This window comes from Arvicanthis niloticus, chromosome X (genome assembly GCF_011762505.2).
Source record: "Arvicanthis niloticus isolate mArvNil1 chromosome X, mArvNil1.pat.X, whole genome shotgun sequence".
Taxonomy (NCBI): domain Eukaryota; kingdom Metazoa; phylum Chordata; class Mammalia; order Rodentia; family Muridae; genus Arvicanthis; species Arvicanthis niloticus.
In genome coordinates, this window is record NC_047679.1 from 47,466,611 (window position 1) to 47,492,122 (window position 25,512).

Genomic DNA, 25,512 nt, shown 5'->3' on the forward strand with positions numbered 1-25,512 from the left:
AGCATATTTTAAGAAATTATAAAAGAATTAACAAAATGAGGAGCTAAAAGCTCAATGGAAAACCTCAGCAACAGAATAGCGCATATGGAGTACAGAATATCTGGGATGGAACATAGAGAAATTATATTATTCATTAAAGTTCAGTCATAAACTTAAAAAATATATGAGTGGAACATGGGAAATCCCTAGGACATCACAAAAAGACCAAATCTTTGAATTATGGGTATAAAGCAAAGAGAATACCCCACCCAAGGCATATAAAATGTTTTTAATACAATCATAAATGAAAACTTCCCAAATCTAGAAAAAGTGATGCCTAGCTTGGCTTATAGAGCACCAAAGTAGAAAGTACAAGAAAATAAACTTACCACAATATATTATCATTGAAACCTAAAAGCTATAAAAGAATAGTATTGACTACTATAAAGTCAGCCCCATCAGAATAGTCCTCAATCAAGTTCAACAGAAGCATTTAAAGTAAGAAAAGCTTGGAAAGATATGTTCTAAGTTTTGAAAGACCACAGCTGCCAACCCAGACTATTAACCCAGTAAAACTATATATTAAAAGTGAGAGATGAATAAAAGTATTAACAATAAAAAATAAACTAAAGAATGTATGGTCACTAATCCAGTTCTACAGAGGATACTGGCAGGATGAAAAGAATGATAAACACATCAGGAGTAAGATTTAACTTGGAAAAATGTTCTGGTTGCCTTGCTCTTCGTATCTACTTACTGCAGAAAGCTCAAGTGATTCTATTTTGTGACTCAGGGTCTAAACCACTCAACTTTCTCCCTTTGTTTTTTATACATATATACCTCATTACTTATATTAATGAAGAAATATCATGCAGTAAGTTCTTCTAATATGCTGTCATATGACAGAATGTGGACACCATTAAGTAAGGTAAATCTCATATTCTTTGCTCTAAGGTTAAATGTATGGTAAACTCTGAATATTAACAAGAAAATAATTATTAAATACCACCTTAGAACATTCCTCTCTCCCATAAGATGCACATACAATTAAAAAGAAATGAGAAGGAAGTGTTACATAGTTAACTAAATTTTGATTTTATGCTACATCAGAATTGAAATTTCTCAGCCAAATAAGTATGTATAAAGAGTTGAAGTTGTTAAAGTTAAAACAGGTTAAAATGTTAAAAGTTCTGTGTATATCAATCAGCTTTTCATGCATAACAAAATTGCTCCACAGTTTCCTGAAGTACATCATGAGGCATTTATCTCCTTGTCATGCCTTTTGGTTGACTAGATATAAACCAATCTAGACTAAGTTCTGGCTTAACTTAAATCCAAAAGTTTGATTCAACTGTACTTTACATAAGTCTTGTCCTCTTTGAACCAAAGAACTAGTTAAAACAAGAGTGTTTCATGACAGAGGTACAGGTACATGTAGCATGTCAACTATATGGAAGTAATTTTAGCCTGTGTTCACATTTATACTCTATGGGCCACAGCAAGTAATATGGACCTAGTCAACATTAATGATGTAGTATAGTAAGTAGTTCTGTGAATACATAGAGGGAGATACTGATTACTTGGTCAAAAATTAGTCATTCTGCCTTAACAGATAATAGTCTGTCAATTTTTACTAAGAGTGACCCCTCCCCACAAAAACCTGATACTATTAGAACACTAATGCTATTCTATTTGTGATGGGACTTTACCCCTAATAGATTCATTATTAACTGAGGCTATTGTAAGTCAACCATTTAATATAGGTAACATATCAAGCATAACATAATATAGATAACATACCAAGCCATAACCTGCCTTAAACTGGTTCAGAAAATCCAGCCTATAAGTAGACAAAAATCACCTAACATAAACTCCATTTCATAAGACAAGGTTGACCTTTCTCATGTAATATTGTAAATAAAAATACTATAATTATTCTATGGGCAGATTTTTTTACTATTGTGATAAGAAGCCACTAGTTGAACTATTCCTATTCTGGGACAGTCTGTATAGTCAACAGTTACAACTTCAATTACAACTTCAAAGGAGAATTTTTGATACTCTGGCCCATGAATATTTTGTAAACAACATCTAATGCATCTTCACATTTTTGTGTTTTATAAACAGTTCAACAAATTATATGTCAAAAAGTCCTAAGGGCGGAAGTTTCCTGATAAGAGGAATCTCATAAAGAAATTATGGTATTTTTAGAAACCAGAATGACATTTCCATCCTTTATTTGTTTACCACTTGAACTTTAGAAACTATATGCCAGTGCATTAAAAGTCTTCTTAGTCATTTTCTTGGTGGTTTTCCAGCCTACTGAAAATTATAGATTCAACAATAATAGTTCAAGGACTTCAAAATTCACTAAAATTGTCTAAATGTCTGGAAAAGCTTTTTTATCCCTAAGATATTCAGGACTTATAGCCTCTAAAACTATAATGGACTACCTTTCAGCTTGAAATTTCTCAATGTATAGAATTTATTAACAAATTCATTATTTTCTGTTGTATCCTTAATTTTACCACATATAAATTATGGTAAAGAGATAAAAAAAGATTCTGATTTTTGAGATGCCATCAGTAACAGCAGTTCTACCAGCAAGGGCAGTACCAAGTACAGACCTGCCCAGTGGTTCTGAAAGTGTTTCTCTATACATTAAGCCTCATAAAGGTGCCCCATTATGATGGCATAATTCAAGGAGCTATTTTTGCTTTTTACTGGTATGTGTCACATTTTGGGGGAGTTATATATGCCTTTCTTCCCTCACATTTTTGGGGAATTAGTTATACTTATCTTCCCCTGACACTCTTTAGATTTCTGATCAGTGATATTTTATCATAGATAGAGAAAAATACTTACATCCTTAAAAGGTTAGACTTTGGCTGTAACCATAGTGATTTTATCACAGCATGGACAGAGAAGGGAGAGAAGCCAAGATGAAGTAGAGAAAGGAAAGTCTCAGCAGGCAAGAGGGCAAATTTTTTTGAGTGAGAAAATTATGTTGGACAAGATGCATACAAAGCACACAGTACTAAACAATATATGTAAAATCTGGCATTTAGATGGCATTTTTTATTCAAGAAGTCAAGAAACTTTGCAGATACAAAGTACCCTTTCCTAGCAACTTTCATGTGGGTAAAGAAGTATTTCAGAATATTTGCAACACATACTTGCAACAGAGGAAACAAGAAAACATGAGTGGTCTTATCAGATAGAAATTAAGATCCTTAAAACCAAGTAATCCTAGAATGTTAGAGTATACCAAATAGGATTGTATGCCAAGGAGCAGTGACCTATACCTCAATCAGCAGAAATCATAAACTACAAAGTATTTTCTCAAGTAGGATAGTTTGGCATTTTTGGACACTGAAAGTTGTAGTAAGAGAGGACTTCATTTCTTACAAAACACATACACACACCACAGATTCATCTATGTGTTTCATCATTGAAATTAAATAAATAAATACATACTTAAATATCAAGAATATTAGTAAGATTTAGTAAGCAAATAACCAAACAGTAAGAAAAGTTACATAAATAAAATATGAGTCAAACTCAGAGCTAAAGTAATTAGAGGTATCATTTACTATTAAAAGACTAATTTTACTTATTTTAGTATTTATACGTTTTGGATAAACTTGATGATCATTGTTAATAAATAGACAAATAACAAGCAGACTTTGTACTAGCATATAAAATTAGAATACAGAATAAGAAGCTTTATTGTTACATTTTGATATATATATATATATGTTTATATATATATATATATATATATATATATATATATATATATATATATATTTTGATCCTTGATCACCTCCTACTAGTATCCTCCCTTGGAGGAAACTAAATTTTAATTTGAGAGTACCTATCAATTGAAGATAGTTTGTGGGTTAGGAATGGGTACAACTGTCTACTTCTCTTCTCAGTTCTACTGCTCCATCTACATAGGTCCTTTCTTTGCTGCTGCAGTATCTTTTGAGTTCTTTTCATGTTGATCTAGGGAACCTTGTTTTCATGGTGTCCTCCATCCCTTCTGGCTCTTACACTTTCTGTCTCCTTTTCCACAGGGTTCTCTGAGCCCTGATGGGTGGATTTGACAGAGACATCTCATTTAGGGCTGGGTGTTCAAAGGTCTCTCTGTGTGTATAAGATGCATAATGTCTGGTTGTTTGTCTCTGTGTTTGTTCCCATCTGTTGTAGGAGGAAACATCTCTAAAGATGGCTAAAAAGAACACTACTATACTCCAAGTATAGCAGAATGTCATTAGAAGTCATTTTATTACTATGTTTTTTGTTGTTTGTTTGTTTGTTTTCTTTTTAAAGAACAGTATCATTTCCTTTTACCCTAGGTCCCTGTACTATCTCATCTCAGGTTCTTGGCCACTCAGTGTCTGGTATGGTTCCACACCTCACAGAGTAGGTCTTAATTCAAGTCAGATATTGGTAAGTTACTCCCCCAAACATCGTGCCACTATTATCCTAGCATTGTGCAGGTAAGACAACCTTGTAGATGAAAGAGTGAAAGTGTTTATGGCTGGCTTGGTATTTACTTTTTGATTGTTTTTGGTTTTGGTAGCCTGCAGTGAACTTTTCTATACCAAAGATGCTAGAATATAGGAATGAAGGCTCTGCATAGCTACCAGTTTCTCTATGCTCCATAATTTATGTGGGTATCTTCAGCAATACAGTCTTGATGTCATTTTAGAGAGAGCAAATTATAGTCATGGCAACAGCCTGGGTTGTTTGGAAACTATAATAGGATTCCTTTGGTCAACAAGTGAACTAGATGTAACCCAGTCCCAGTACTAGAAGCTTTATATGGAGACTATAGATGTCTAATTGGGGCTCTGTCTCCTCCATTATTTGGAAATTTCACTTAGAATCTCTCCATATATGTATATATTTTAGGAAGTTTTTATTGTATTAGATTTTCATATAACCCCTTAAATATCCCTTAAATTTAGCTGTCTCTCCTATAGATTTTCTCTCCTCTCCGTCTCCACTCACCATCTCCACTTGATCCTTCTGTTCTAATCCCCTAATCCTGTCCATAAATATCATTCTATTTCCATTTCCTAGGGAAATCTATCTGCCATCAGACAGTTCCATACTCTGCAGGTCTATGGATTGTAATTAGGTTATCAATGACATAACGGCTAATAACCACCTATAAGTAAATATGTAACATTTTTTAATTTCTTGGTCTCGGTTACCTTACAATGATTTTTTTCCTAATTCCATTTATTTATCTGTAAATTTCATGGATTTCATTTTCTTTAACAACTGAGTAGTAGTCCATTGTGTAAATGCACCATACACTCTTTGTCCATTGTCCTGTTGAAGGATGCCTAGGTTGTTTCCAACTTTAGACTATTATGAATAGAACAGCAGAACAGCAATAAACATGGTCAAGAAAGTGTCTTTCTGGTCTCCTTTGAGTATATGCCCAAAAGGGTGATAGCTGAATGGTGAAACAAATCAATTCTCATATTCCTGTGGAGTCACCACACTGCTTTCAATACTAACTGTACAACTTTGCAATCTCACCAGCAGTGTAGGAGTGTTCCCCTTACTTCACACCCTTACCAGAATGAGCTATCACTTGTGCTATTAATGTTGAACATCCCATCTAGTGTGTGATGAAATCTCAAAGTAGTCTTTATTTGAATTTCCATGAAGACTAAAGATATTGAACATTTAAGTGTTTCTCTGTTATTTGAGTTTCCTCTATTCGTAATTCTCTTTTTAAATCTGTACTCTAATTTTAGTTGGGTTGTATTTTATTGATATCTAGTTTTTAGTTCTTTATATATTTTGGGTATTAGCCCTCTATTAGATGTGTAAGTACTATGCTACCATTTTATTTGAATGACTGTGAAATGCCAAAGCTTTTCAGTTCCATGAGGTCCCATCTATTAATTGTCGTGCATAATGCCTATGTTAACTATATTTCATTCATAAAGGCTTTGCCTGGGCCAGTGAGTTCAAGACTATGCCCCAGTTTCTCTTTGGTCAGGTTCAGTGTATCTGGTTTTATGTTGAGGACTTTGATCCATTTGGACTTGAGTTTTGTGCAGGGTAATAAGTATAGATCTATCTGTATTCTTCTATCTGCAGGCACCAAGTTTATCCAGCATCATATGTTGAAGTTACTATCTTTTTTCCCCAGTATGCATTTCTGATTCTTTAATCAAAAATCAAGTGTATGTCTATAGGAGTATGCATTTGTGTCTGGATCTTCAATTCAATTCTATTGATCAATGAGTCTGCCTTTCAAGAATTCGATGTTGTTTGTATTTATAAAACTGTAGCACAATTTGAGATTGATGATGATATCTCCAGCAGCTCTTTGATTATTCAGAATTGTTTTAGGTACCCTATGGGGTGTGTGTGTGTGTATGTGTGTGTGTGTGTGCGTGTGTGCGTGTTTCCACATAAAGCTGAAGATGGTCCTTTTAAGAAATATGAAGGCTTGTATAGAAATTTTGATGGGGATTGCATTTAGTCTGTAAAATGTTTTTGGACAGGATGGTTATTTTTACTATATTAAACATACTGATCCATAAGCATGGGGGAATCTATCTTTTTTATTTGTTCAATTTCTTTTTTTAAAAATTTTAGAAGTTTTTATCATATAAATCTTTTACTTGTTTGGTTACAGTTACTCCAATATATTTTACATTCTGAGGCTATTGTGAAAGGTATTATTTTCCTTCTCAGTCTGTTCGTTGATTATGTATAGCAAAACTGCCGATTTGGGTGAGTTAATTTAATATCTTGCTACTTTGCTAAAAGTGTTTATCAGCTTTAAGGAGTTTCCCAGAGGAATTTTTAGGATTACTTCTATATACTTAGGATACTATCATATCAACTGCAAACAACAATACTTTGACTTCTTCCTTCCAATCTATATCCCTTTGATCTCCTTCAGTTGTCTTATTGCTCTAGATAAAACTTCAAGTACATATTGAATAGATCTGTAGAGACTGGTCAACCTTGCCTTGTTCCTTATTTTAGTGGAAATGCTTTGAGTTCCTCTCCATTTAAGTTGATGCTGGCTATGGACTTGCTGTAAACTGATTTTACTATACTGAGGTACGTCCCTGGTATCCTTAATCTCTGAAGTATTTTTATCATGAAAGAGTTTGAATTTTGTCAAAGGCCCCTTTTAACATCTAATGAGATGGTCATGTGGTTTTTGTTCTTTTAGTTTGCTTACGTGGTGAATTACATTTACTTATTTTCATATATTAAATCATTTCTGCATATCTGGGATGAAGCCTACTTGATTATGGTAGATTATCTTTTGGATGCGTTCTTGGATTGGGTTTGCAAGTATTTTATTGAGTATATGTTCATAAGGGAAATCAGTCTCTAATTATCTTTCTTTTTTTTTCACTGTTCAAGATTTATTTGGTGTTTCATTGGGATGACACTTGAATGGTTGGTTCCATCAAACATGTGCAAAGCTTGCATTTCACATAATATTGCAATGTACACTACAGACACGTATAATACCTAAAATATCCTGTAGAACATTTATGCACAAGATATGCATAATGGACTTACACACTAGAGACAGGTTATCACTAACTGGGAACTCGTTGGTTTAAGCATGTTTTGTGAGGGTGTGCAGGGCAGCAATGTAGCATGCTCACAGGGTTGAAACCTGCACACACTTGGCAGTGTGTCTTGGAGACAGTGGGACTGTCACACTAACCAGGTTACCACTACACAAGTACCACTTAGCAGCAGGGTAGAGCTGTGGGAACTGAGATTTTTCCCCAGACCACCTCAACACAATTGTACTAACCATAGCTCAGATGAGAAGTATGCGGTCTCCATAGAAACCCTTCAGCAGCCTGGACAGTGAAGTGCTAGGACACTGGGAAGACTCTAAAACTGCAGCTCCTTCTGGATTCCCCAGAGGGAATCTGCAGTCTTCTCTAGGTGGGCCTTTTCCTCAGGAGTCAGTGTCACCTTCACAACATCTGAGATTCCACTTTGTCCCAGGATACATGGCACACTGAGGAAGACATCATCATTGATCCCATAGAGACCCTTAATCATGGTGGAAATGGGATACATCCGCATAAGGTTGGTTCCTCATTATGCTCTCGGTGAAGTCTAACATAGAAAGGCCAATGGCCCAGGATGTATAACCTTTCACCTTGGTTACCTCATACACATTGTCAACCACCTGCTTGTGAACATCCTTCCACTGCTTCATATATGCATCAGTGCCCAGTTCTGGGTTCAGAGACTTCAGGGTGATGCTGGCAACTTTTCCACCACTCCACACAGGCACAGTGGACTCTCTGTGCTCTCCGAGGACCCATCCATGACAGCTAAGAGGGTGAACTCCCAGCCTTTCTCCCATCAGGTAATGGAACTGAGCTGAATTCAGATTGCAACCACCTCCAATAACTCAGCTTTGGGGAAAGCCACTTATTTTCCAGGCCACATAGGTCAAAATATCCACTGCATTTGAGACAACAAGCAGCTTGCAGTGTGGACTGTACTTCACCATGTTGGGAATAATGAACTTGAAGATGTTCATGTTTCGCTGGACCAAATTGAGTTGACTCTCTCCCTCCTGTTGATGGGTCACCTCTGTGATAATGACCAGCTTTGAGTTTGCAATCACACAATAGTCTTTGCTGGAGACAATTTTTGGTGTTTTAAGGAAAAGACTGCCATTCTGGAGATCCATCATCTCTCCCTTTAGCTTGTCTTCTGTGACATCAACAAGGGCAAGCCCATCTGCCAAGTCATTCATTAAGATACTGATGGCATTAAGAATTTCATGAATTCATTGTTATTAATAGCTGAGTATTACTCCATTGAGTAAATTACTATATTTTCTATATCCATTCCTCTGTTGAAGAACATATGGGTCTTTTCCAGCTTCTAGCTATTATAAATAAAGGCTTTTAAATTTCTTAGGCAAATGGATGGAATTAGAAAATACCATCCTGAATGATGTAACTCAGTCACAAAAGAACACACATGGTATGCACTCATTGATAAGTGGATATTAGCCCAAAAGCTTGGAATACTCAAGACACAATTCACAGACCACATGAAGCTCAAAAAGTAAGACCAAGGTGTGGATGCTTCAGTCCTTCTTAGAAAGGGGAAGAGAATACTCATGGGAGGAAATACAGAGACAACGTGTGGAGCAGAGACTGAAGGAAAGGCCATCCAGAGACTGCCCCACCTGGGGATCCATCCCATATACAGACACCAAACCCAGACACTATTGGGTATGCCAAGCCTGTTATAGATGTCTCCTGAGAGGCTCTGCCAGAGCCTGGTATATACAGAGGCAGATGCTCATAGCCAACCATTGGAATAAGCACGGGCCCCCAATGGAGGAGTTAGAGAGAGAAAAGACTGAAAGAGCTGAAGGGGTTTGTAACCCATAGGAAGAACAATAATATTAACCAACCAGATGCCTCAGAGCTCCCAGGAATTAAATAACCAACCAAAGAGTACACATGGAGGGACCCATGGCTCAAGCCACATATGTAGCAGAGGATGGCCTTGTCAGGCATCAATGGTCCTGTGAAGGCTTGATGCCCCAGTGTAGGGGAATGCCAGGGCGCAGTGGGAGGCATGGGTATTTGAGCACTTTCATAGAAGCAGGAGGAGGGAGGATGGGATAGGTGGTTTCCAGAGGGGAAATTGGGAAAGGGGATAACATTTGAAAAGTAAATAAATAAAATATCCAATAAAATAATATAAAAAGATACTGATGGCACAAGCCATGCCAACAGCACCATCCCCAACAATTGTTATCTTGTTCTGGGGGACCTGTTCTTCCTTAAGAAAATTCACAATCAGCCAGTCCTTGAAGGTTGCCATCTTGGACTTTGAATCTTTTGAGACTGCTAGTACACAGCAGGAGGAGGAGATGGGGGCAGCAGCAGCAGTGGCCTGGTCTCAGCAGCAGTGGCTCCAGCATCCTAATTATCTTTCTTTGTTGAGTCTTTATGTGGTTTGGACACAGCACAAATTATTTCTTTCATTTCTTGTATTCTGTTGATGAGGCTTACCTCTGAGCTTTCTGTTTGAGTTTCTAAATTTTTCATTTCCAAATTTTCCTAAGGTTTTTTTTTATTTTTTATTGACTCTGTTTCTACTTTCAGATCTTGAATGTTTTGTTCATTTCTTTCCTTTGTTTATTTGGGTTTTATAGAACTCTTTGAACGGATTATTCATTTTCTCTTTAAGTACCTCTGTCATATTCATAAAGGCTATTTTAAGGTCTTTTTTGTGCTTCAGCTATGTTACAATATCAGAGCCTACTGGGGTATGGTTGCTCAAAACTTGTGGAAGCATATTGTCCTGGTTCTTATTCTTTGTGTTTTTATGCTAGCACCTAGGCATCTGGCTTTGAGAAGATTGTAATTCTGGGTTCTGATATATTTTGTCTTTTCTCTTTTCCTGGGTGCTTTGTTTCTTAGTTTCTGTTGCCCTCTCTGGTCCTTAAGAAAGTGTGGTAGTCATATGTTGCCTGCTAGAAAGTTCTTTTGAGATACTGATAAATTTGGGCACTGGTGGTTCCAGGTAAAATGCGTTTCAAGGTATGGAGAGCTGACATTTAAAAATGTAACTGGGCTAGGGAGGAGGTGGACAGTTGGAGACTGAGAGAGTCTACAGGAGGGAGAAAAGCTGGTATTTAACTAGGATCTGCATAGTCTCATGGGAATGGGGGCAGTGAGTGAGGAGAGGCAGCTGGAGGCATTCTTCTACAAAATCATGGTTGGGACTAGGATATTGGATTTGAAGGAGAGGAGGGAGAGTGAAGATCTGAAGCTTGCCTACCTGCTTTGCTTAGCCTACTTGCTTCTCTGGCAGGTTTGGCTGATAGGTTCCTCGAGAATGCTTACTGAAGTTATGATGAGTTGGAAGAAGGAAGTTTGAAGACGATATTGTGATCCATTGGAGATGGGGGCATGGAAAAGAGGATACCTCAGCAGGTTTTCTGATAAAGAGATGGGGACAACACTGGGAGATTGGATTTAGAGGAGAGAAGGCAGATGTGAAGATCTGCGTTAACTTTCTTGCTTCCCTGGCTGGGGTGACTTGTAGTTTGCCAGGGAATTCCTGCTGAAGTTGGGGGCAGGGATAAACCAATAAATGGGAGAGGGAAGTTTGGAGGGGAAGATATATGTGATCCACTGGTCATTTTTTACATGCACTAAATATATTAAGATATTTTCCTTTCATATAGCTAAAATTATTTATAGAAGTTACAATATTAACATTATATAGTACAATCTTGTGTACACAAATGAACAAAACATCAGCACTGAAAATTGTAAATGTTTACTTTATAGAGGCCTTGAATACATTTTTATATTGTATAGAAACCAACTTGACTTATTTATTCACCGTCTATAGAATACTTTGTATAAAAATAAAGTCTCTAAAAATATTTATAATGCTAATAAAAATGTATTTTTAAAAAAACAGCCTTTACTGTTTTTTATTTTGTTTTGCATTTTAACCTGAGGGCAGGGAAGGGTGCTGTAGCTTTTGCTTAGATTTGTGTGCCAGAAAACATACACACATACACATAAACACAGAGTTTTAAAAAGGAATTTACAGTGCTTGTGTACCACCCATAGAAGTAGTACAACAAAATAAAGACAGATGGCAAGGAATTAATCTAACACCTAACTTTAACACTTTTCAGCTATGTTGCCATTACATACTTCTCTACTTTACTAATCCAGACTTTATCTTGACATTGATTTGAAAATTGTATGCATGTTTCGACACCATCTGCTGAATAAGTGTAATACAAGGGGGTAGGCAGAACCACCATGGGATATCAACAATATAAGCTGATTCCACTGTAACATCTCTCTAATGGGAAAAGGTGGTTAGTTGGACCAGCATCATTGCTTGCCCAATTATTGACTAAAATCCAACTGGCAATTCTCCTCTTCAGATGATTTTGCAAAAACAGAGAGGCATAATGCAAATAGTTGTTTGTGATTTATATCTCTTTTAAGTAAGTTTTCCATTTGAATTGAAAATCAATAAAGCTTTAGAAATAGACATTTTAGTTGCCTTTTTCCTGTCAGAAAAATTTCAAGCCAACAGAAAACAAGGAGATTTTGAATGTGCCAATTCTGGAAATTGGATTGAATATTCTGTGTACACAAAGCCAAAAATACACATATAAACCAAATGCCATGCTTCCAAACATCTGAAGTACCAAGCTTTCCAGAGAATCCTTACTTATGTTTACCAAATTATTCACTCCAAGCCCTAGAGTAAATCTAGACTTTTTAGCTCATTCTTAGTCAGGATTCAGAGAAAAGGTTATAGCAATGTCAAAAATTATGTATGAATCATGCATTTTAGGCTACCCACCGAAGAGAAAATGAAACATTAGATTATGATGATGCAGAGATGTTTAATGCACTGTTTTGACAGTCTTCAAATACGTAAAGTAAGAGAAAACCTTTCAATAATAAAGCAGAAACAAAGATGAAAATATAGCTAAGCAACTAAGAATATAATGGAATATATTTGAAGATATTTTGACCCCTTCCCCCAACAGTACTCTTTTCAGAAATTTGTAAACTAGAGCACGCACATGTGTTCATGAAATGAAGAGAGAAAACAACATTTAAAAATAGTTTTAAAACCCTACCAAGCAGCATATTTCAAACATTAGCATTAAGACCTACCAAAGAATATACATGGAGGGAGCCATGGCTCCAGATACACATATAGCAGAGGATGGCCTTTTCTGACAACAAGGGGAAGGGAGGCCCTTGTTCCTGTGGAGGCTTGGTGCCCTAGCATAGGGGGGATGCTAGAGCAGTGAGGTGGGAGTGAGTGGGTGGAGGAGCATCCTCATAGAGGCAAAAGGGATGGGGGAAGAGGTGGGATGGGATGGGGGGGTTGTGGAGGAGTGACTGGGAAGGGGGACATCATTTGAAATGTAAATAAATAAAATGATTAATAAAAAGACTTAAATGTTACTAGGGAAAAAAGGAAAGGAAACAAAAGATTCTCACACAAACAGTTTTGTTCTTATTGTAATAGCCATAATAGTCATGTAGTCAATAAATACCAGAAGGCCTATATAATCAAAGCATCCATAAATAAGGTTCACCCCCTTTCTACATTATTTATTAGTAAAAATATTGACTAATTAATGCAATTAACCATTGTCTTAGGAAAGATGCTATAAGGATACCTTTACTGACATTTATTCAACATTACTTCCTAAATAATCTATAGTATTAGAAAATTAAAATCCATGCTGAAGAGACGGCTCAGTTGCTAAGAGCAATGGCTACTCTTCCATAGGACCTGAGTTCAAGTCCCAGCACTAACATAGAAGCTCACAACTGTCAATAACTCCAGTTCTAGGGGATCTAACACCCTTACACAGATGAGTGCAGGCAAAACACCAGTTCACATAAAATAAAATTAAATAAAATGTTTTAAAAAATTAAAATCTCCTTGCCAAGACTATAGATTTTAGTGAGAATAATTGTTTAGAATAATTCTAGGAAGAAATTGAGCATCCTTGGAGTTACTCCACTTGTGTGGTGACAGCCACTAGGCAAGAATTGCCTCTTTCCATCTACAGACAAATTATTGTCCAGAAAAAGACACATTTGCAAAATAGTCGACTGATTATATCTGCCTAGGCAGAGTAATCAGCCCTTAATAATTCTGCATCACTAGGTCTGTCAGATGATCCTGGGCCAGAAGGCTGAAGATCAGATGCTCCAATGTTCTGTAGTATAGGAACTGTCCAGGTGTTCAGCAGTCTCTATAAATTGGCTAAGTTTTAGAAGCTATGCTTAGTGCTTCCCATAATTTCAGTTAACTCAGTCATTCTGTATTTCTGACGGGGTTGAAAACCTATAGTTTCATAGCCAATCCTGGCTATTTACTTTGAGAGAAAAGATCTGAGTGGATGGTTTTCAGCTGATAGTCACTCTAAAGCCAAGAAAAAAGCCAGGTTCAAAACTAAGTGTTTAGTTAGGAGAGATGACAGAGGTTCTGGTTAGTCAACAAAATGATGGACTGGGTATCAGGACTATCTTGTACCTTACTGGTACAAATTGGTATAATTATGCTCTAATTGTATTTTGAGAGAAAAGTTTTATTTTAACAGGAAGGGTGATATGTAGGAGGAGCTAAGGGGGAAGGAGTACCGAGAGGAAGAGAAGGAGTAAGGAGAGGAGAAGATGAAGGAGAGGAAAAGCTAGGTGATGAGAGAGAAAGAGAGAGAAAGAGAGGGGGGAACATGGAGGCAGATGCTCACGTGTCTCCACCAGTCAAAGATAGTTGATATATCTAGGTTGGGTATTGGGTTACACTTCTGATTGAGCATTACCAAACTTATAAAACCTTTGATTAACATTTTAAAAATTGTATAAAAGCAAAAAGGAAAAGGGAGCATGGGATAGGAATTTTCTAGGGATGGGAAATGGGGAAAGGGGATGGCATCTGAAATGTAAATAAAATATCCAATAAAAAATAAATAAAAACATTTTAAAAAGCTACAATCATATAATGTAACAGTTAAAGGCTCTACATGGCATACTGTGAAGTTCAAAGAGATTATATTTTTCAGTTTTAATTATCTGAGATTTTGTACTGATGAAAAAATAAATACAAAATAAAGTATTAAAATGTATGATTGATGACCTCATTGTGGTTTATTCTTAAGTGAACTAAAATTTTGTATTCATATAAAGGTGTATACTTCACCTTTGTTTAGATACAGTGAATAGCATTACCTAGATTTATAAAATGCTTGTCTGAGGAAATTCAGTTATATTCACTGAAATGTACTTGAGGTATTTTCTTTCCATCACATTTTAAAATGTACCTATTCCTATTTAATTTACAACAATAAAATAGCAGTTTGTAGGCATTTCATAAATTTTGATAAAATATGGCTTTATTTTAAGAAAACTTTGGTTTCATTGTCTACACTCATAATCCACAAAGGTTATTCAAAAAATACCAGAAAATTCCATATAGCTCTGTATGAACTGAATAGACTAAGACACTACATCCCATTCCCTCTATAAAAGCTTTTACAAACTTATTTGTACGCTCTGTAAATACTTGGGCAAGTAGGCATAAAACAGGTTTCTGAGCCAAGGCAAAAACCAGGGAAGTCTAAAAGGACTACAGTGAATTCACAAAAGCATGCATGAAACTAAAAGCACATTTGTACAAATTTGTATAGATTGCAGAAAGTGGTTATTTTGATAGGATTTTGAGTGCTAACAAGCAGAACTGTTACGTTTCAAGGCTAAAAAAATATGTAAGAAGTACAATGATTTAATACTTTTGTGTTGTGCTTTGGTGTGTGTGTCTGTGTGTGTGTGTGTGTGTGTGTGTGTGAGTGTGCGTGTGTGTGTTGGAACATGTCTCATATACTTAAAAGCCTCATAAAGGTTTTTGGCTATACAAGGGTATAAGTTTCATTGTTCTTTAATATGAATGGAAATAACTGAACAAAAAACTTAGAGTGCTATTTGTTTAAAAAAAAATTGTGAGCCTTCAGGCTTCTTCAGCAGAGGGCACTCTAAAATGAAAAGTGACTGGAAGCCAAAGATGCTGTATTTCCAATATAGTATTCAAGAATACAGTTAAACTGTTAGAGACAAAAGAATTGTCTCTCCACCTTAATTCATCTATGTAATGTGACAATAGTCATGCTACAGTGGTCACAGTTATTCTGATGCTCACTCTCCATTGCAATGTTACCTAAACCTCCCAAGCTGCCTTTCATGCTCTATTATGGGCATATATGTGTAGCAAACAGATCAACAAATCAATCCTATGAAAGCTGAGAAATCATTATAAATTGCTAAAAACATTTTGTGTGTTCCTGCACACACACAAATACTTATTAAGAAAATTGATGGCTTTTGATGGAAAACACTATAGAATTAAGCTTTCTATTCTGTACTGAAAGTAGAATGTCCCTTTCCTATGCTTTTGTAGCCCCCATTATATGATTGTGGTTACCACAGTCCAGTAACCTTCATTGCTGAAACAGTTGGGAACACAGAGAATGCTGTATGAGAAGTATAGCTTAATAAACAATAGTCCAGGCCCAAGTTCTACTACTTGTTTACATAGTTTGTGACTTGGAGCAACTTGGTTAACCTTAACCTTGTAATGTTTTAGTTCCTCTTCAAGGTATAAATTTCAGCATTTTTGGAAAAAAGTATGTTTAAGGTAATCAGGGTTTTTTAATATAAAAATGCATAATATATAATGTGTGTCGGGGGTTCACTCTTTAGCACAGCATGTACTCTGGATATTTTAGTACTTATCATCATGAATAATTACAATATTGCTGGGCAGTGGTGACGCTTGCCTTTAATCCCAGCACTTGGGGGGCAGAGGCAGGCAGATTTCTGAGTTCGAGGCCAGCCTAGTCTACAGAGTGAGTTCCAGGACAGCCAGGGCTACTCAGAGGAACCCTGTCTTGAAAAACCAAAATAATAATAATAAAAATAATAATAATTATAATATTTCTGTCATTTTCCTCTTCCTCTTCTTTTCATCATTTCATTATTCGACCCTTGAAACATATCCATTTTTCTTGTTTCATACTTTTTTGGATATTTTTAGAATGAAAAAGGTAATATATTTATATAAACATTTCAACAATTAAGGGCATAAAGATTTCATAGTCTATCTCTGTATGCTTATTTATTGGCATAACATTATCAAAAGAGCACTAAAATTTAGTTGTTACATTTTCCATAAATTTTACATTATATCTATGTGTGTGTTGATTATTTGTTCATATATATATCATGATTTTATATATATAACCATGACATAGTTGGTCCTTTGTGAAGTTTCACTATACATGGATTTATTGAACTATATGTAGAAAATATTCCAGAAACATTGAATTTTTACTGGTAGGAACTATTCATTTAGGTTAATGGTCAGTATAAAAAATATCTTTCTTCACTGTCATCATTCTATAAACATCTAGAAATGATTTAAAGCATACAGGCAGTTGTGTACACTTTTATTCAAAGTACAGATCATTTTATATGAGGAAAGCAACACACTCACTTTGTTAGTATTATATTACAATTTCAAGGATATAAGCTATTTTCTGAATTAAAATGCAGAATTTTAAAAGCAAAATCATTACCTTTCATACCTTATCTACCTTTTTACATAGACAGGGACACATATGCCTTATAGACTATTTTTCCTATAGATGCTCTCAAGATTTATTGACTTAGTGAGTAACTAATGGAAACTCTTGAGAAATGAGAGAAGTAAGTGGCTTATACAATATATCTAGCGGGCTGAGTATAAGTTAACAGTAGAGTGCTTGCCTAGCATGTAAAAGGCTCAAGATTCAATCTCCCGTATCACCCCCCCAAAAACTAAACAACTAGGAAAACTTAATAGTCTGTGAAAGCTTATTCTTTTTCTTTCTTTTTAAAAAACTTTTAAAAAATTGCTCTCTATCTTCTCTAGAAGTATTATTTGCCAATAGTTTCAGAGACCAGTTGTCATAAAAGATATGGCCTAAAAAACTTTTTTTTCCAAACTTGGAGTTTAGCATATTTTTGTCACTGTAATGCACTAAGCCATCAGGTGGTGGCACATTAGTGGCTTCAGAAGCCTTACCAAGACTATAAATTACTCTCCAAAATTTTTGGATAGAGAAATTACTATCAATTAGTGCAATTAGTATCAATCTAAAAGCCTGCATGAGGTAGCGTTTGAACTGTTCATACCCCAGTAATTCAGATTTGGCAAAAAGATAAATGGAGCACCAAAAATAGGCCAGAGAACTGACATCAGGTCCTATAAAACATTTCAGTGATCCTGGGTGCAACACAGTACTTTTCTACCAATTATATGAGGTGGCAGCTAATGATTCAAGGATCTACAGTATTGGGTGACAACTTGCAGCACTTAAAATGCCACCTATTAATTTTGTTGTCTGTTATTTATTTTAGATAAATATTAGTCAAAGAGCGTCAACTGGACTTCAGGCGACTAGAATTCCTCTAGATAGTATAATTTCCCTGACAGGAAATTTACTTATCAGTTTATCATTTAATGACATTTGTCATTTCTGATGGATGATGAGGTATGAGATGTTTTTACTTTTAAAAGGGTTTTGACTTCTTTGCATTCTTCCATAATTTTAGATTGAAAATTGTATAAAGCATTGTTCTTAAATGAATTTTTATATAACTTAACCATATAAATACTAGGAAATACAAAGGTTGAGCACCTGACATACCTCAGACCCATGTTCCCAGGCTATAAATTTCTGTCATTGCATTTTACCCTTACCACAATTGTACCAAAATGATTCTCATATGTTTTTCACACATATGGAAGTGGATACAGTGAACTTGAGTGATTTAGTCAGTCACAAATATTATTTGCCTTCAAAGCTCATATCCTACTGTACAGCTACTTTTCTACAACTATGAAAACTTCAAGAAAATCTTTTTAAATAACAGCCTAGGCAAAAAGGAGATGGCATCTTAATTTCTGGGAATATTTAGCATTGAAATTAACCAGTTCCCCCAATCAAGAAGGAAAGATAAGGAATGATGAATGCAAATGCCTGATTTACAAACAGGCAGAGAAACACTGAACATCATTAGTCAATTATGGATTGCTTGCACTAACAGAACAGAGCAGACATTCCGACAATCTGAAAAAACAATCTTCTTAAAAATTATATTTGACCTTGTACTGCTTATTCTCTTATTTGATTCTTATTTTCTAGACATTAACATTTTGTTAAAGGAGAATTTGTTCCAGTCTGAAGCTTTCAGAGGCAGAACCATCATCTATAGCATTTCCCATCTAAGCCTCAGCTTCTACACTTAAAACACATGCTGACTTTGAGGACATATAAGGCCTACAGTATTGGCTCAATGGGTAAAGGCTTTTACAGCCAAGTGAAAAATCATAGTTGCATCCCTGGAACCACATAGTGGAAGGAGAGGAGTAACTCCCAAGGACTGTCCTCTTGCTTCCACATATATACACACACACAAAACTAAATGAACAAATCTTTAAAAGCACATCTCAAAACAAATAAGATTTTAGATACACAAAACACAAGCAAAAAAGGAAAAGGGGGCATGGGATAGGGGTTTTCTAAGGGGGGAGGGGGAAGGGGGAAAGAGGATGGCATCCGAAGTGTAAATAAAATATCCAATAAAAAAAACACAAGCAAAGTAAAACTAGATAAAACATCACAGTTGATCTTATTAATTTGTACAGTTAAATTGTGTTAATTAAAATAAGTAAAAAATGAAATGGCCAAATAGTTGCAAATCAATGGGAAAATGTGGAGCATTATGCAGCTTAGATGAGGTAATTAACAGGAAATCCTTATTTCATGATAGATTTGTTATTCAATATGTGACTATAACAAATTAAATACATATACAAAGAGTTCTATAGTCAGGTTTTTTTTAACAAAGCCACAACAAAGTTTAGTAATGGTGTGACTGCATAACTCTGAGCACTGGATGTACTTTACTGGCTTCAGTCTGCTATGCTATACTCAATTTTCTAGTTCATTCTTAGGATCATAAACTCCAGTCCCTAGAATTATTTTATCCAAAGATGAAATGAGAACACTATTTAAGTTGTAGATCACTTTTAATTTGTCATAACAGCTTTGTAAGTTTATCTTTAATAGTGGTATAATTATGGAAAATTCATAAGAGGAGAATTTTTAAGAATGGATACAAACTGTAGTGCCAATGGTACCAAAGGTGGCAATATTTTCTTTATTCATTCATATGCCTTTACATTATAAAAAGTTCCTATTAACTTGTGTATTAAGAGTTATACAATTAAATAAAATAGAATAATTTCAAGTGAGCTAGTGACTTTGAAAAAAGAGGACAGTAAGTAGAATACTTAATATGAACAATACAATCTACTAAGTACTTTCTATCTATGGTTTTGTTCAATATGCAAGACAAGCCTCTGAGGGAAGTAGAATTAGCCCACATATTAGGAAGAGAGAAGCTGAGTTTGAAAAGAATTTGTGCACCACATCCTGCTGACAAATGCAGCAAATAGCCACCTGCTCACTATTTCATCACATTCTAAATTTAAAAGAAGAGAGAGGCAGCAGTTAGAGAGAAATCAGTTACAGCCCCTGGTCTACAATTTTATAGCTGAGTGACCTTATGAGCTTTATAATTAATGTAACTCTTCATATCCTCTTTTGCACTAGATCCAAAACTTAATATGGATGCAAAGGCTAAAAGTATATATAAGTATATACTTAATATATACAATAAATATTTTTAATTTTAAAAGGACTTTACATCCTACTATAGAGATATTTGCCCATCCACATTCATTTCTGCTCTATTCATAATAGTTAGAAATTGGAAACAGCTTAGATGGTCCACCAGCTGATGAATGGATAATTAAAATGTGGTACATTAAACTCAGAATACTCATGATACAACTCAAAGACCATATGAAGCTCATGAAGAAGGAAGACCAAAGTGTGAATGCTTCACACTTAGAAAAGGGAACAAAATAATCATGGGAGGTAGAGGGAGTGATGGACTTGGGAGGAAGAGAGGTGCAGGAGGGAAAAGGGGGCAGGATCAGGTGTGGGAGGAGATGGGAGAGATGTACAGAGGGTCAGGGAATTGAACAGAGGTGTGTAGCAATGGGAGATGGGAAACTGGGAGTAGCCACTAGAAAGTACCAGATGCCAGGAAAGCAAGAGGTTCCCAGGACCCATCTGGGATGACATTAGCTGAAATACCCAACAAAAGAGAGAGAGAACCTGTAGAGACAATGTCCCTGGTTGAGGGATGAGGCCACCCACCCATCTCAAAAATATTAACACAGAATTGTGTTGAAGTAATTATTTTAAAAACAGCTGCCGGCAAAGCTGACTATCTAAGCTGTGGCAGCTCTGCCTGGCTCAGCTGCCATGTTCAGTGGCCAGAGGCCACGTGCACACCGCAGCTAGAAATGGCCAGCCAGAGACACCAGACAGTTAGAGAAAGGACAGAGGAATCTGAAGGGATTTGCAACACCATGGGAAGAACAACATCAACCAAGCAGAGCCCCCAGAGCTCCCAGGGACTGAATTACCAACCAAAGAGTACACATAGGGGGATCCATGTCTCCAGCTGCATATGTAGCAGAGGATGGCCTTATCTGACATCAATAGGAGGAGAGGCCCTTGGTCCTGTGAAAACTCAAGGCTCCAGAGTAGGGGAATGCTAGGGCAGTAAGGCAGGAGTGGGTGGGTGGGGGGGAGACTTCTCATAGAAGCAGGAGGGATGGGGGATGGGATAGGAGGTTTGTGGAGGGGAAATTGGGAAGGGGGATAACATTTGAAATGTAAATAAATAAAATAACCAATAAAAATGTGGAAAATGTGGTACGTTTATACTTTGGAATATTATTCAGCTGTTAAGAAAAGTGAAATTTGCAGGTGAATGGATGGTACAGGAAAAACAATTACCCTGGGTAAGGTAACACAGATATCAAAAGATAATATATATTTTATTTTACATGTAAATGTTAGCTTTTAAGCTTTTAATATGTATGGTACAATCTAAATAACTGTGAAGAATAGGTTTTGATAAGTAGGAGAATTTCTCCTAAGAAAGTGGAGTTAGTATATAGTGTCATGGTGAGATAAAGAAGAAGAGGAGGATTAAATGAGGAAGGAGATGTGAGAGCAGCATAACAAAAAGAATATAGTGACAGACAACTAACACAATATCTTCTGAAAAACTCTCTGAAAACCTGCAGCTGTAGAAGCTTCCATAAACAATATGAATATAAAAGGAATCTATGGAGTTACCATATAATGGTGAAGACACACTGTCCCAAATAGATATCTTATACCATCAAGTAAAATCTGCACTGCAAGGAATGAGTTACATCTAGTTGACTGATTGGCCAAAAGGGTCTCATGAACCTCCCTAAACACCACAGTCAATTGCTAAGGCTGTCAGTTGTTCTTTGCTACTCAATGGTAAAGGCCCTATTGCTGAGGACAACATGTATTTATATCATCAAAAATGAAGAAACCAAGCTGGCGCCTAACTAGAATCATCTCTACTGACTAGCACACTCAGTGCTGGAAGGTGCTCTATACACTATCAGGAGAAAAAGGTAATCATCAATTCACCTGGCTACAAGCCCTGTAACCAATCAAAGAGACCCGTCTGCAAGATAAATAGAGACACAAATATTATGGTGGTAATCAAGCACCTTTTTGGTTGAAGAAATGGATTTAAAAATTAATTTAAAATCCAATTAAAAATTGAATTTAAGTCCCACTCTATGAAATAGGACCTGGATCAAGCACTACTAAAGTGGACAAGAATCTAAGACTAGATAGGGCATGACTTGGAGGCCCATAGGAAAAGCACGTGGTAAAGTTATAATAAGAAGCAGTTTTAAGGCAGAGAAACAACTCTGAAGGTAAAAACTGGGGAGATTTTTGTCAAAGTACAAAGTAGTTAAAAGAAAACTATCTTTAGGCCTTTATTCGACCATTGCTGATAGAACAAGGTAGCTGAAGATAAAGCAAGGTGCTCCCTCTCTTCCAAGAAAATATTCAATAGTCATGTCTTTTCAAAGAATGAGATAACTTTAAGCTTCTAGTAAATTCATTGGGCATTCAAATAGGTAGAAGAGCAAATTTTCTTTTTTTCTTCTTCTTTTTTCTAACTTTGGAGGGCAGGGGGGACAGGATCACACCATGTAGCTTTGGCTATCCTAGACTACATTATGTAGACCAACCAGGCCTTGAACTCATGGAGATTCTGCCTGCCTCTGCCTTTCAAATGCTATGATTATAGGTGTTTGCCACCATACCTAGCCAGCAAATTTTAAAAGTTACACTTTAATGGGAAGATTATTAGGCTCACTTAGGATGATCTACCACTAATTAACTGGTGAAATTAAGAACATCTCATAATAAACAAGAATTTCCTTTGTATATATTTTTTAATTAATATTTGTGCATTTCTTTGAACAACACCTCTCAGTTTTATACTATCTCATGTCATTCTAACAACAAAGTGATAAAATTAACCAGACAATAATTATCTTCCTTTCATAGGTGAGGAAATGCAGCTTATGGAGTGTCTTTAATTTGAGTTGGATCATATAGCTAGCAAGTTGGAACTTTGAGTCTGACCTTAAGTTTTTTGCTCTTCACACATCTTTACAAAGCTATCTGGAGATGTCTTGCAGCCCTAAAATTCCATTATCCTTTGTCTAAGAAATGGCTTTCAAATTAAATTCATAATCTTCTCACTCCAGCTAAATAAATATGAAAATTCCACTGAAAAAAGTCAATATGTTTTTCTAGTCCAAAATGAGAAAAAAGATTGGAGATTTTAAAAGCATAACAATCAATCATAATTTTAGCATCTCTCACAGATTTAAAAGGTTTTACATGCTTCACAAAAGAAGTAGAGCAATTCCTCAAAAGAGCATTAATAAAGCTGCAATCAAATCTTAGACAATGTATCATCATAAGACAATAGAATCCAAAGAGTTTATGATTTCATTTTGTCCCTTAGTCTAAACTATAGTAGGTGATAAACAGCAATTCTTATATGAAATTAACAGTATTACAAAACAAGGTAGCAGCTGTTGCCTCCATTAATCATGATTTGAAACTACAGTATCTATTATTTTTGGATTTTGGTATCTCAACTACGAAATGAAAATCTAAGCAATGATAATTAAATTATTAAAAGTGAAAGAAAGATATCTTGGAAAAAACTCTGACATTGATACTCTATAATTACTGATTTTGTAATTACTAACTTCAGTTTGTGTTAAGCGGCAATCTAAAGAATTTTAATTACCTTAGTAATTTACAAAGAAAGATGGGTTGGCTTCAAAAATATTAATTTGTCTTAAAATAGCTACAAGCTTAAAATATAAAATTATTACTAGTCATATTGAACACACACAAACAACTCGATCTTCAAATCTGATTTAAAATTCAGAAAATGTAACATTATAAAGCTGTGTCAGTACCTAAGAGGCTAGGAAGTCCGGAACAATGAAGAAATTGCCAAAGACACAAAGCATCTCAAAGTCACAGAAAAGTACAAAATTGTTTTAAAAATATCCATAAATATGTCAACAACAGGGTAGAAATGCGAATCTTCCCAGCTGAAGCCTGAAATAATTGCAACAATAGAAGCCATAGTGGCTGAGAAAGAGCTATCAATCAAAAATGGTAGAGTTGTACCCCCTAACCATGGAAACATGACCATGCCATTTGCTCCACACATTAAAGCATTTGGAATATTTCTACACACAAAATCAGGAGTTCTATAAAGAAACCCTGGTGTGTTCCTTGTGGTGGCGAAATGTAGGGCAGTACTCAGAGATCAGTTAGGCCATTATGAAAGCAGGGAAGGCCCCACACTCAAAAAGCAAGATATACTCATGAGCTGTCTAAAACTGAAAAGGCACAGCTGGATAAACTCAGACTCCTCCACATAAGTGCTACATTCAGGAACCCTACTATCAAATTTGCACTCATTGCCAGGGAAACAAGACCTCTCCTCAGATATAGGAATTATGCCTCTAGGAATAATGGCCAATCTATCCTAGCAACTATAAATCTGAACAGACAACCAAGAACCTGCAAATATTTGAGGGGAAAAAAATAACAGAATGGAAAAACAAACAAACAAAACACATACAATGGTAAGAAACAATACCACGCAAAATGTAAAATAGAAGAAATGACTAAACAACTATTAAATACAGAGCATCTAGTAAGACTGTTCCATTTAAAAACAACAATTTTCTCTAGAAAAGAAGCAAGGAAGTGCCCTGCCCAACTTCATCATGCTCAACAAATACAAGAAAATTAAAATAACATCTTATATCTTATCAGATTCCCATGGAATAAAACTGAATTTCAACAACAGAAACACCAAAGGGCCAACACTCAGGGAAATTGAACAACTCTCTACTCAATGATCTCTGGCTCATGGAAGAAAGAAAGAAATTAAAGACTTTGTAAAATTCAATAAAAATGAAGGCACGACATACCCAAATTTATAGGACACAATGAAAGCAGTGCTCAGAGCATAGAACTAAGTGTCTCCATGAAGAAATTAGAACGTTCTCATATCACCAATTTAAAAGCGTATCTGAAAGCTCTAGGGAAAAAAAAGAAGAAAACACACTGAAGAGGAGTAGAAGGCAGGAAATAATCAAAATCAGGGCTAAAATCAATCAGTTAGAAACAAAGAAAACAATACAAAGAATCAGTGAAACCAAGAGCTGTTTCTTTGAGAAAATCAACAAGATAGTCAAACCATTAGCCAAACTAAACAAAAGACAGACAGACAGTATCCAAATAAAATAAAAAAAAATGAAAAGGGATACATAATAGCTGACACTGAGGAAATTCAAAGAATCATTAAGTCAGTCGTACTTCAAAAGCCGGTACTCCACAAAATT

At 35.7% G+C, this 25,512-nt stretch overlaps 1 pseudogene; it reads right to left on the minus strand.

Moving 5' to 3' along the window:
• Positions 1 to 7,887: 7,887 nt before the first annotated feature.
• On the minus strand, positions 7,888 to 9,876 carry LOC117694585 (L-lactate dehydrogenase A chain-like; annotated as a pseudogene).
• Positions 9,877 to 25,512: the final 15,636 nt, after the last annotated feature.